The sequence below is a fragment of the Marmota monax genome, unplaced genomic scaffold (assembly GCF_021218885.2).
Source record: "Marmota monax isolate L192 unplaced genomic scaffold, Marmota_monax_Labrador192_F-V1.1 WCK01_AAM20220418_F8-fsc00074, whole genome shotgun sequence".
NCBI lineage: Eukaryota > Metazoa > Chordata > Mammalia > Rodentia > Sciuridae > Marmota > Marmota monax.
This window is the reverse complement of record NW_026694232.1, coordinates 4434979-4447226: the sequence shown is the minus strand read 5'-3', so window position 1 is coordinate 4447226 and position 12248 is coordinate 4434979. Positions and strand designations below refer to the sequence as shown.

General features: G+C 34.9%; 1 non-coding gene across 1 annotated transcript; it reads right to left on the bottom strand.

Annotated features, from left to right (window-relative positions):
- Positions 1–11455: 11455 nt before the first annotated feature.
- Positions 11456–11529, bottom strand: Trnav-cac (transfer RNA valine (anticodon CAC)). The gene has a single exon. It is a non-coding gene; the product is annotated as a tRNA-Val (tRNA).
- Positions 11530–12248: the final 719 nt, after the last annotated feature.

Below are 12248 nucleotides of genomic sequence, written 5' to 3'. Positions count from 1 at the left end.
TCAACAAGTACATGAAAAAATGCTCAACATCTCTAGCTGTCAGAGAAATGCAAATCAAAACCACCCTAAGATACCATCTCACTCCAGTAAGATTGGCAGCCATTAGGAAGTCAAACAACAACAAGTGCTGGTGAGGATGTGGGGAAAAGGGTACACTTGTACATTGCTGGTGGGACTGCAAATTGGTGCAGCCAATTTGGAAAGCAGTATGGAGATTTCTTGGAAAGCTGGGAATGGAGCCACCATTTGACCCAGCTATTCCCCTTCTTGTTCTATTCCCTAAAGACCTAAAAAGAGCATGCTACAGGGACACTGCTACATCGATGTTCATAGCAGCACAGTTCACAATAGCAAGACTGTGGAACCAACCTAGATGCCCTTCAATAGACGAATGGATAAAAAAAATGTGGCATTTATACACAATGGAGTATTACTCTGCATTAAAAAATGACAAAATCATAGAATTTACAGGGAAATGGATGGCATTAGAGCAGATTATGCTAAGTGAAGCTAGCCAATCCCTAAAAAACAAATGCCAAATGTCTTCTTTGATATAAGGAAAGAAACTAAGAACAGAGTAGGGACGAAGAACAGGAGAAGAAGATTAACATTTAACAGGGATGAGAGGTGGGAGGGAAAGGGAGAGAGAAGGGAAATTGCACGGTAATGGAAGGAGACCCTCAGGGTTATACAGTGGAGGGGGTAGAGAGAGAGGAGGGGAGGGGAGGGGAGAGGTGGGGAGGGGGGAGGGGGGATGATGGGAAAGGCAGCGGAGCACAACAGACACTAGTATGGCAATTTGTAAATCAATGGATGTGTAACTGATGTGAATCTGCAATCTGTGTATGGGGTGAAGGTGGGAGTTCATAACCCACTTGAATCAAAGTGTGGAATATGATATGTCAAGAAATTTGTAATGTTTTGAACAACCCACAATAAAAAATTAAAAAAAAAAAAAAAAAGAGAAAGGCACACTATTGGTTCAAGGAACAAACAGGTGACAACATATATAGACTCCTCACTTATTAAACAAATACTGATTGGGCAGCTGTTGAGATTCATTATGAGAACTGCATTAAAAAGCATTTGAAATCTGAGCAAAATGATACCAGACTTTCTAAAGACTGCAGAAACTTAGTTTCACTAAGCTTTGAAACTGCTCAGAACCCCCATGTCCAAGGAGATTTAATTCTGAAGTTTCTTATACCTTAAAATAAATTCAAATTCTAATCATGGTATGTTTAACAGATTGGGAGTAAAACCAAAAAAAAAAAAATCATGAAAATACAATATTGTACTGGTGTTCTTGTATGTTCACTTATATCTGAGTATCCAAATATCAGGCCAGTTTATAATTTGTTCCCCCCTCCCCTTTTTCAGGCTTGGGGATTGAACTCAGGGTGCTCTACCATTGAGCTGTATCTCCAGCCCTTTCTTTGTTCATTCATTTTTGTTTTGTTCTTAGACAGGGTCTCACTAAGTTGCAACAGCCTCTAAAGTAGCTTGGATTTTACATGAGTGCCCCTGTGCCCAGGTACATTTTGTTGCTTCTTGAAATATTACCTCTTTTATTTCCAACCTTCATAACAGCACTATTGGTATACTTTTGCTGGAAGTTTACATTAAACATTATAAAAAGTTCTTCTATTCTTTTAATGGCTAAATAATATACCCTAACTTAATATGTTTTTTTTTTTCTTTTGGAAATTTGGCTGTTGGGAGGTGGTGGTCTTTGCTAGCCAAATTAATAAATAAAACCAAAACATAAAATAGTATGAATAGTTTGTGTAAATCTCTTTTCAGTCGTTTATTCAGAAAGGATAAAAAAGTGTAATAATATTTGAAATCTCTTTATATTTATTGAAAATGTTATTTCCAGTATGTTTTGCTTACAAAGATATTTTAGGATCCCTCGTAAAACCACTTGTCAATGTCATCTATGTATGGTTCCTAAACATACTAAGGAAGGCACTATAAGGTTATTAGTATTTATCCCTTGGTGGTGATATTATGGATTCTTATAACAGTTTTGCTGAGAATCATTAGTATAATACAATAAGCTACATATTTTTAAAGAATACGGTTTTATAACTTTGTTGCTCTGTTTTGTTCTGTATGCATGCGAGGAATCAAAACCAGGGCCTTGCACATAGTAGGCAAGCACTCCACTCTACCCTGAGCTGTGCCCTTCCTCAGTCCCTGATAAGTTTTGACAAATGCATTTACCCATGTAAGCATCCCACAATCAAGACAACAATGAATATATCCACCACCCAGCAAAGATTCCCCTGCTCCTGTGCCGTTTCTTCCTGCTACCCTTCCCACCAATATGCAGAAAACACTTACTTACAACTTTCACTTTAGTCTACAGCTTCTATAATTGCATATAAATGGAACCATACAGTATGTGATCTCTTTTGTCTGGCTTCTTTTCCTTGGAATAATTGTATTGAAATTCATCTAAGTTTCAGCATCTATCCACGATCTGGTAAGTTATATCCATAGTGTGGACATACAGGTATTTTTATTCATTTACTTATTGATGAACTTTATTTGATTTGGGGCTATTGCCAATATAGCTCCTTAAACATTCATGTTGACATTTATATGGACATTTGCTTACGTTTTTCTTCAAAATATAGTAAGTAAGAGGAGGAGTGGTAGTTCCTTATGGTAAGTATAAGTTTATCTTTTAAGATGCTGACAAATTGCTGGTGGACATATGTACTAAATGGTACCTTGGGAAAGCTTTATAAAGCTTCTGTCAGATTTATTATTAACATTTCATAGTTTATAATATTTTTAAAATAATTTTTAGTGAAGCATGGTGCACATGCCTATAATCCCAGCAACTTGGGAAACTGAGGAAGGAGGATCACAAACTCAAATTCACCTTGGGCAAATTACCAGGAATTTAGTGAGATCCTGCCTTAAAGTTAAAAGGGCTGAGGATGTGGCTCAGTGGAAGAGCTTCCCTGGGTTCAATCCCTACTACCAGAAACTGAGAAAGAGAGAGAAAGGGAGAACTGTTACAATTAGAATTTTGGAGTTCTAGTTATTTATACATAGATATATTGATCTGCATGTTGATATGGTTTCTTGAAAAATTACTAAAGTCATTATTTATAGAAATTTGCTTGTAGTTTATGTAGGATTTCCTGCTTGAAAATTATGTGATCTGCACATAAAGAAAGTTCTAGTTTCTCCTTTCCATTCATCTGAGGTGTTTTTTTCTTTCTTTCTTTCTTTTTTTTTTAACCCCTGTTGCACTGGCTAGTAAGATATTGAACAGAACTAGTAAGAATGAATAGTGTTACCTTGTTGCACTTAGGAGAAATCATTGAGTTAAAACCATTCAGTTTTTTCATTTTATCAGGGTGAGATGTTTCCTTTCTCTTTGCTGAGGATTTGTATGAGTAATAAATGTTGGGGTCTTTCAAAAGATTTTTATTAAGGTTATTTTATGGGATTCTCTTCTTTTGATGGTTTGTTAATATGGTATATTACATCAATTAATTTTCAAATGTTAAACCAATTTAGCATTTTTGAGATAAACTCTATTCAATCATGATACATTATGCTTGTTTTATACTGATGGATTTTATTTGCTAAAACTTTTTGTAAGACTCTTTGTGTCAAATTTCGTGAGGAAATTTGGTCTGTGATTTTCTTTTGTTATAATGTGTTTGTTTCTGGTATTTGTATAATGTTGTACTTACAGAGTGAGTTGGAAAATATTTTTTGCTCTTTGTTTTATGGGACAAGTTGTGTAAATTGATACTATTTCTTTATAACATATATTGGAGATTTTTTTCAATCAAGCCATCTAAACCTAGAGTTTTCTTATGAAATAAAATTTAACCAAAAATTTACTCATTTAGTAGATTTGTCTATTCAAATTACTTATTTCAGAGAGCTTTGGTAGTTTGTAATTTTCGAATACTTTTTATATTTAACTTAAGCTGTCAAATTTAATACCATAAATTTTTTTAAAATATAGTCAGTTCCTTGACTATAAGGTCCTATATTGCCTATTTTCCTATCTATGTAATCTATATTGATCCATCTCTATCATTTCTAATACAGGTGTCTTCTTTTTGTTCCTGATATCTGTGGATAGTGGTTTATTAATTTTATTTACCCTCTCAAAATTTGACTTTGGGGTTCATTAAGTTTCTGTATTGTTTTTTCCATTTTCTGTTTCATTGATTTCTACTCTGATCTTCTTTTGCTTACACTGAGTTTTGTTTGCTCTACTTTTTCTGAATTATTAAAATGGAAGCTGAGATCACTAATTTGAGCCATTTTTCTTGTCCAATAATCAGCATTTAATGTTATGCATTTTAAAATAATACTCTAAGGTCTATTTTAACTACGCCCATAGGTGTTAGAGTACTGCATTTTCATTGTCATTTAGACCAAAATATTTTCTAATGTTCCAGTTGATTTATTTTTTTGTTGTCAAGGGTTACATTGAAGTACATTTTCTAGTTTCCAAATACTTTTGATTTTCCAGATGTCTTTTATTTCCCTTAACTGTGGCCAGGAAGTATACTTTGTTTGACTAATGATGTTTTTATTTTACTGAAATCTATTTTATGTCCCAGAAAATTGCCTATCTCAGTAAATATTTCACATACATTAAAAGAAATGTATTTCTGCTATTGTTGAGTAAGAGTGTTTTATAAAACAAATCTTGTCAAGTTGGTTGACCATGTTTTACAAGTCTTCGTTTATTTTAAATCAATTGATGGTATTGTAATTTTCTGTCAATGAGTTCTGTCAGTTATTGAGAAACAGACATTATAAATCTCTGAGGAGGGTGAATTTGTTGTGGAGAAAAATAGAATACCTGGTCAGACATTATCCAATATAATCTAGGTTCCTGGAACCAAGAAGTCAGGGGCGTGAACTCTGAAGAAACCTAGAAAAAGAATACTTAAACTCCCAAATACTGAACCAGAGCTGGGAGTTTTTCAGAGAATGTGTCAGGATGATACCTGGTCTTGGCTCAGATTCCTCATTCTCTTCTGCCCTCCTACCATGACCTTTTCCTTCTGATATTAGAAACCCAAAACACCAAGTGAATGCTAATTCAATAAAAAAAATATAAAACATGGATCACACATTACTTTGGAAATTTGAAATTTTATAATACATTGTTTTTAATATTTTATTTTAACACTTATTATTAAAATAATATTATGCCTGTTATTTGCTTCAAAATAATTCAGTTTAAGAGTCTGTAAAGTTCAGAGGCATATGAATGAAATAATATTGATCATGAGTAATAACTATATAAATTGTGTGATAGATATATATTCATTTTACTGTTATAAATTTTCTATAATAAATTTAAAATACCATTACCCTCATAACATATGTCTTATAAAACATGTATTATAAATTATCTATCTCCTATACGCATTCTAGTTCTATGATTTTTAAAGGAGGCTTTACTTACAATTTCTGTATCAGTCAATAGTTCTGTCTGGATAGCAGTAGAGTAGCCATTTCTTCATGTTTAATTCTATAAATTTTGAAAACAAAGATGTGCTTTGTCCTTTTGTTGTTTTGGATGAAGGACATTCTACCTTCAAGTCTTTGCCACAATTACTACAGACTTAATCATTTACTAGATGCCTTTGAGGTCCCACAGGAGTCAGTTCCTTGACTATAAGGTACTATATTGCTTGATTTATTGCTAAAGCTCTGTGATCAAGAGCTGTAGAATTACTTGAGTAGTATGAGACAGTTTGTTGATAGCTACGTTAGTCAAATCAATGTAATTCATTTCAAAGTTTCATGGAAACTTGGCTTACAAGCAAATACTGTAGTAGAAAATTTAACACCAAGATAAACAGATAAGATCCCTGTCCTGAAAGGTCCTATTAGATAACCGAGAATTTGGACACATTTTTATGATATAAAAAAGGAGGGAAATAAAAGTGCTGTTCAAAAGCAAAGGTGGGGTGGGGGACAAATACAGAGGAAGAATTTCCAAAGGGTAAATCTAGGGAGGTATCAATTGAAGGGGGTAATGGCTCTAAAGTCTCAGTTCTTATGTCCTTGGAAGATGAATAGGACATCAACACTTGAACAAAAGCCTGCAGGGTTTTAGGGAAGATGGAAGATAATTTCAAAGGAATGACTTTTTCTTCTTCTAACATGAAACTTTACTCTTTCTCAGGTCTACTTTAAATACAAAAGAGTCAGGATAATTTATCTCTTCTACTATAATTTATTACAGTGGTATTTTTATTTTCATGGTAATATAGTAATATATTAGCTTCATGACAGTCTCAATATTTTTTTGTTTGCAAATATTGCAAATACTTAAATCAAGGGTGACATTTGGTCTTTTGACATTTTGTATTCAGCCACCCAGGAAAAGACAGTTTGCACCATTAAATGTTGCTGTTTTAAGCACCCTTAATATGAAGTGAGGGCAGAAATACTAGGCTAAAATGAGCAATGAACCATCAGATAAATCTTAAGTTTGATCTTTGAAATAACATTTTTAACAATTTAAATATATATTTTGCATTTTATTTTTATTTCTCTGTGGTATTATAAAATCTTTTAGAATGTACTGTAACTCAATTGCTAGTATATTCTAAGCAGCCCTTCTGGGAATTCTTAACAGAAACAGCATGAAGTGGGTGCTCAGAACACTGCAGCTTGCTCTATAATTTACGATGTAGGTGTAAATCCTTTCTCTTAAGAACACCACAAAATTGCCATTTAATTCACTTCAGGAACATTTAAATTAGGAACATTTATATTTTAAAATAACACTTTGTATTTTCCTCAAGTTATAGCTAAGTGATCTGTTCACCCAAGTGCCACACGTGTATAATGCATAATTAGTAAAATGCCATATGATGCCAATTGTGTAATAAATAAGAACAAGCCTGACAATTGATACCCTGGTTAAGCCGGGAATTTCATTCAATGAACTACCTCCCAGTGTCCTCAGGACCTCTGATTCAAAAGGTCATCATGAACCACCTAAGCTTTCTTTAAAAGATGAGTCCATGGTGGTAAAGACTTATATGAGAGAGAAAGAAAAAAAATCTGAGACTGTGTCCTATTTTTAGATCTTAGGGAGATGCTAAAAGAGTGCATGTTTCCACAGAGCATACAAAAGTCATGAAGGCAGATGAAGAGAAAAAAGGAGTAGGAAAGTGTAAGCATAGCAGGGGTGACAAGTGAATAACAGGCATTGGGAACCCCAGCAGGGGGGGAAGTGCACAGATGGGGGACTGTGGTAAAAACCAAAAGTAGGCACCTGTACAAACAGGTGCACTTACAGTAAAAAAAGTGTGACCTCAGGGAAGGGTGAAACTGTGATGAACATCTCAGTTTTGTTTTGCTATGAAGGAATAATATTGGAACAAATTAAATGTTTAATGTTCAGCAAATGAACTGTGACTCTATCATTTTATGAAATGATCAAGAAGGTTTGTAAATAAAATTGAACCAAGAAAACTCATCACTATAGGCATAAGGCATAGACACTCAGCATATTAAGGAAACTTTATTTTGATTGGTTATGCATTTATCTATTTCAAACCTTTTATCATGATCCCAATGATTATCAAGCACTGTTCTAAATATTTAGGACACAGCAGAGATAAAAACAAGTTCCGCACTTTTTGTTTAGAAGCTGATAGTCCAATAAGGCAGGCAAAAGACTATTCATACATTCAAATACATAATTGCATATAGTGATACTTTAATAGTAATAAAAATTGGCTACTGTGCTAGAGGTGGTGGGCAAGTGTGGATTAGGCAAGTACTCTCAGAGCAGGATGCTGAGGGAAAGCTCCCTGAGGGGCTGAGGCCTGAATTACACACAAGAAGGGGCCAGCTGGTAAGGGAACAACTGGTGGCCAGACAATAAGACAGAGTCCAGGCGTTTCCATGGGCTGTAAATACTATGGGTGTAACATCTTACAACCAAAGTGAGGGTGGTAAAAAAATCTGAAACGTGTTCAGATTTTGAATACTCTTGTTGGCTTTCATCAATGCTGTCGAAAGGTTGAACATGACGAAGTCAAAAGGTAGACTACAGGCTTCTACCAAGTGGGAAGTCATTGCTGCCAATCTTCATGAAAGCTATTTTGAGGCAGTTCTGTAAACGCAAGCCTGAATAAAGTGGGCCGAGAGGACATGGAAATAGAACTAGAGGGGCACATGGCTGTTTCTAGAACTGTGGCTTTAAAAGCAAAAGGAGAAAAATAGATTAGTGGATGGAGAGTGGAAGACATTTATAATGTCAAGGGACTGTTTTTATATTTCTTTTTTATTGTTTCTTTTAAGATGGCCAATATTAAGGCATGCACATATGCCAAAGAGAGTAACCCTGAAGTGAGGAAGAAATTAGTGCTGCAGGAAAGAAAGGGAATAATTGCAGAAGCAAAGACCTTGAGGTACTGAGAAAGAATGACCCTAATTTCCTCAGTGAGGCACTCTATATTTGTTTGCTGTAAGTCTTAGCTAAGCCACTGAATAAAGTGATTCTAATTTAATTGTTCTGGGCTGGGTACTAGGCATCAATATTTTTTAAAAGCTCCCCAGTTAGTTCTAATGTGCAGCCAGGGTTTATAAGAAGTAATCTTAGCAATAGTGTTCTGTGCCTTTCATTCCTCGGCTTTTCTTGTTGTTTTATGACATATATATGTATCCTCAGAACTTTACAGTTTAGTGGTGTCTGAATATTATATAAACAGAATCGCACTGCATATATATCTTGATTTCTTTTATTTTACATTATATTTGTTGGAGTTTATACACTATTATGTGTGCTTTCTCATTCATTTTCACTTGCCCAGAATGTCCCAGCATATGAAAATGTACTATAATCCATTCCCCTGCTTAATGGATATTTGAAAAACTTTTTCCCTTTTTTTAATTTTTTGAGAAAAAAGAAAAAGAAGGTTTATTGCTTTGCTAACAAAGGAGAAACACAGGAGACTCCGGTCCCAGAAGCTGTAATTTTGCCCATCAGGAGGAACAGGGGGCTTTTAAAGAGGTGACTCAAAGGCTACATTCCACATGTTCTCTTCAGGAGTTGTAATTCATGTGTTAATTTGGGAGATAGTTATTTCTGAGCTCTTCTAGATTCCCAAAATCTGGATTACTTCATTCTTATAGTGGATGTGCTCAAGGACAGACAAATCTGCCTCAAATGGTGAAGAAAGCTAATCCTATTTCCTGTGAGATTACGGAGTGGGAGAGATTATGGAGGAGCAGGGAGAGAGGAAGAGAAAGAAACATGTCCATTTTAAAAATAAGTTGCAATAGCAGAGCATCAAGGGGTCTATCTAAAGCAAAAGTGGACCACTGTTACATTTCCCCACTGTCAATTTCTACATTCTATTTCTATAGAAAGATGAGTGATGATGTCTACAAGCTGCTTCCTGCTGAAAGAGGGTAAAATTTGTGGAAGTAGCCCAAAGTCCCTGCTCTGTATCAGGTAGGGTGTGGACAGTTAAGGGTATTCAGCATTAGAGCAATCCAGAAGTTCACGGTGGTAGATGCAAGATGAGTGGACAAGGCATACTAGGATAGGTCTTTCACTAAGACAATATAAACAAGACAGCAAAGCATTACTTTTGTGTAAACAATTAGCCAAAAATAATTAGTATTTCAGCCAGTCTCTGAAACAATGAGGGCAATAAATCATAATCATATCATTGAAAGACAGATGAAGTTTATCAATGAAGGAGGTTAGGAAGATTTGTAGGTCTATGAGATCAGGCTCAAATTAACTTGGGACAAACTTGTGACTCCCACACAAGAAGAGTTGACACAAGTGTACATTTTAATTATATTAGGGAAGAAAAAAAAAAACATTGTTTTTCCTTTTACATGTTCATGTAGGACTGTGCTTAGGCTACACTCTCTTGCCAGGTGTTTAGGACCAAGTTGGTCAAAACTGACCTTGTTCCTATATACTCTTTAAGAGTTAGCTATGATTTCTCTGAGATCACTCTTGGGGTCATGTGTGAAGCCTCTTGGCTCTTTTAGCTTTCCTATAACAGTGTTGCCATCTGCTATGCTGGGTCAGGGTCTTGCTGATCATATATGGATTCTCTTGAAATCATCAGGGATATTTCCCTCTCCAATGAGCCTCCTCTTTACAGAATGTGCACTGGTTGGCTTCCTGTTCTCTAGGGTCCTCTTGATTTCCCTGATCAGTGACTCACCTGAGTTGCAGGGCCCAAGAGTGATGCCATCATTCTCTGGGTCTTGGCTGACCTTAGAAGGCAAGGGCCAAAATGTTGGCAGCTTTTCCTTGGCCCTTTTATTTTTTTGACTTTGGTCCCTAAGTTTTTGGTTTTAAAACATAGCTAATCCATTTCACAAGTCTTAAAGTGGGAGTAACATATTATAACCTCAATATCTATAATTTTAAAGTTTCCCCTTTCTTTTAATCGGGGCCAGTATTAGTTCTGGAAGCCAGCAATATATCCTATCTGTCCCATTGGTAGCTGCTTATTAACTCAAATTAACTTAGGTTGTTTTATTAGAAGCAGTACCTGCACAAAACACTAAAAAGCAACAGTTACAAAATTTATAATGACACCTTTAAACAGATCAGGCTGTCTTTATTACCTTCAAAAATACATTAATTTCTAATTCCACGTGAAAAGTAATACAAAATTGTATATATAACTTTTTAACAACAGGTTACTTTATCAATCTATAAAACATCAAACAACATGAATCAAAGCTGTTATTTCTATATAATTCTGACACTATTGCTACAGGTAATTTTAGTTTGGAGAACACCAACTTGGAAGGTGCTTTCCACTAAGCTTTATATTTAACTAAGTTTAACTATTAAAGGACAATTTAAAATGCATAGTGTATGGTAACAATAATCACAGGTCTTCATGGGCCAACAAAAATCAAAGGATAGCCTCAAATCTCTTATACATGTAGGAAACAGCATTAATGATCAGAAAATTGATTTAATCAAAGCAAACATATATAAGATAGGTCTTCAAATGACAACGTGACACTTCTATGTCAGATGCATTGTATAAAAGAGAGTACTTATTGGTTATTTTGCCAGTAAAGCATACATATACCTAGTCACATATATTTAGAGTGTCAACTATATTGTTCTAACCCAAATAACAGTTTATTTAACCAGTTACAAAGTAAGCATTTAAGGCTTTAAAACAGGCACAAATCCTAAGACTTAGTTTCTACAAGTAATAAAACCTAACAAATACAAATACAAGAAAATTTTCTTGATAGATAAGAGCAGATCAAAGTTTCAGACTTTGCTTCATATCAGTACATTAAAGTTTAAATAACTATAACTGTGCTAATTATAGCCAATTTAATCACAAACATAAACTTTTTGAGATTTACTTTCCACAAATCGTCTGTGACTTACTTAAACATTCACAATTTCTTTAAATCCTTAGTTTGTTTCTTGAGGTGCTGGGGATTGAACCCAGGGCCTTGTGCATGTGAGGCAAGCACTCTACCAACTGAGCTATATCCCCAGCCTCTACATCCTTAGTTTTGTCCTCTTTTATCTTGGACTTTAGCACAAGAATGTTACTTTAACAGACAATATATTTTTTCATCCAGAAACATTTTTTTTACCTTCTAGTTTTCCATACTGAGATATTTCTATACTTATGACTTTCTTTTATCTTTTTGGGTTTCAGACCCTTTCTTAAATTTATATTCTGAAACGGACCTTATGAATGTTATCCGAACATATAATTTACACAATAAATTTCATCCCAGGAGAGGGATCAAACAATCTGGCATATACAGAAACTGAATTCATATTTTCTCTCCCAGGTGGCATTCAGGGATTGGAGTACAGGATATTTTTGAGCCTGACCTGTCTGCCTTATCATTATCATGATACCATCAACTTTAAGTGAGTTCCCCACTGTCAATTGTACCCAGAGTCTTCTTTGGGCCTTTTTCTTGTATTAGGCATATTGATATGCAATGGAGGAGGCCCTTTACAGAGGCTGCCTACAAAACATAGGATAGCCTTACTTTCTGTTTTTGTTTTTTATATGGGTGCAGTTGTTTATTCTTCCAGTCTCCACAGCATTTAGTTTGATGGGATGCTGCTATAGCAAGAATTGCTTTGACCCAGTTATGGATATCCCCTGGTCAAATGGGGTGTTCTATGAGATCTGAAAATGGAGATATTCCTATCCTTAGGTCATAAACTAACAGTTCTAAAGCCTACTGCCACA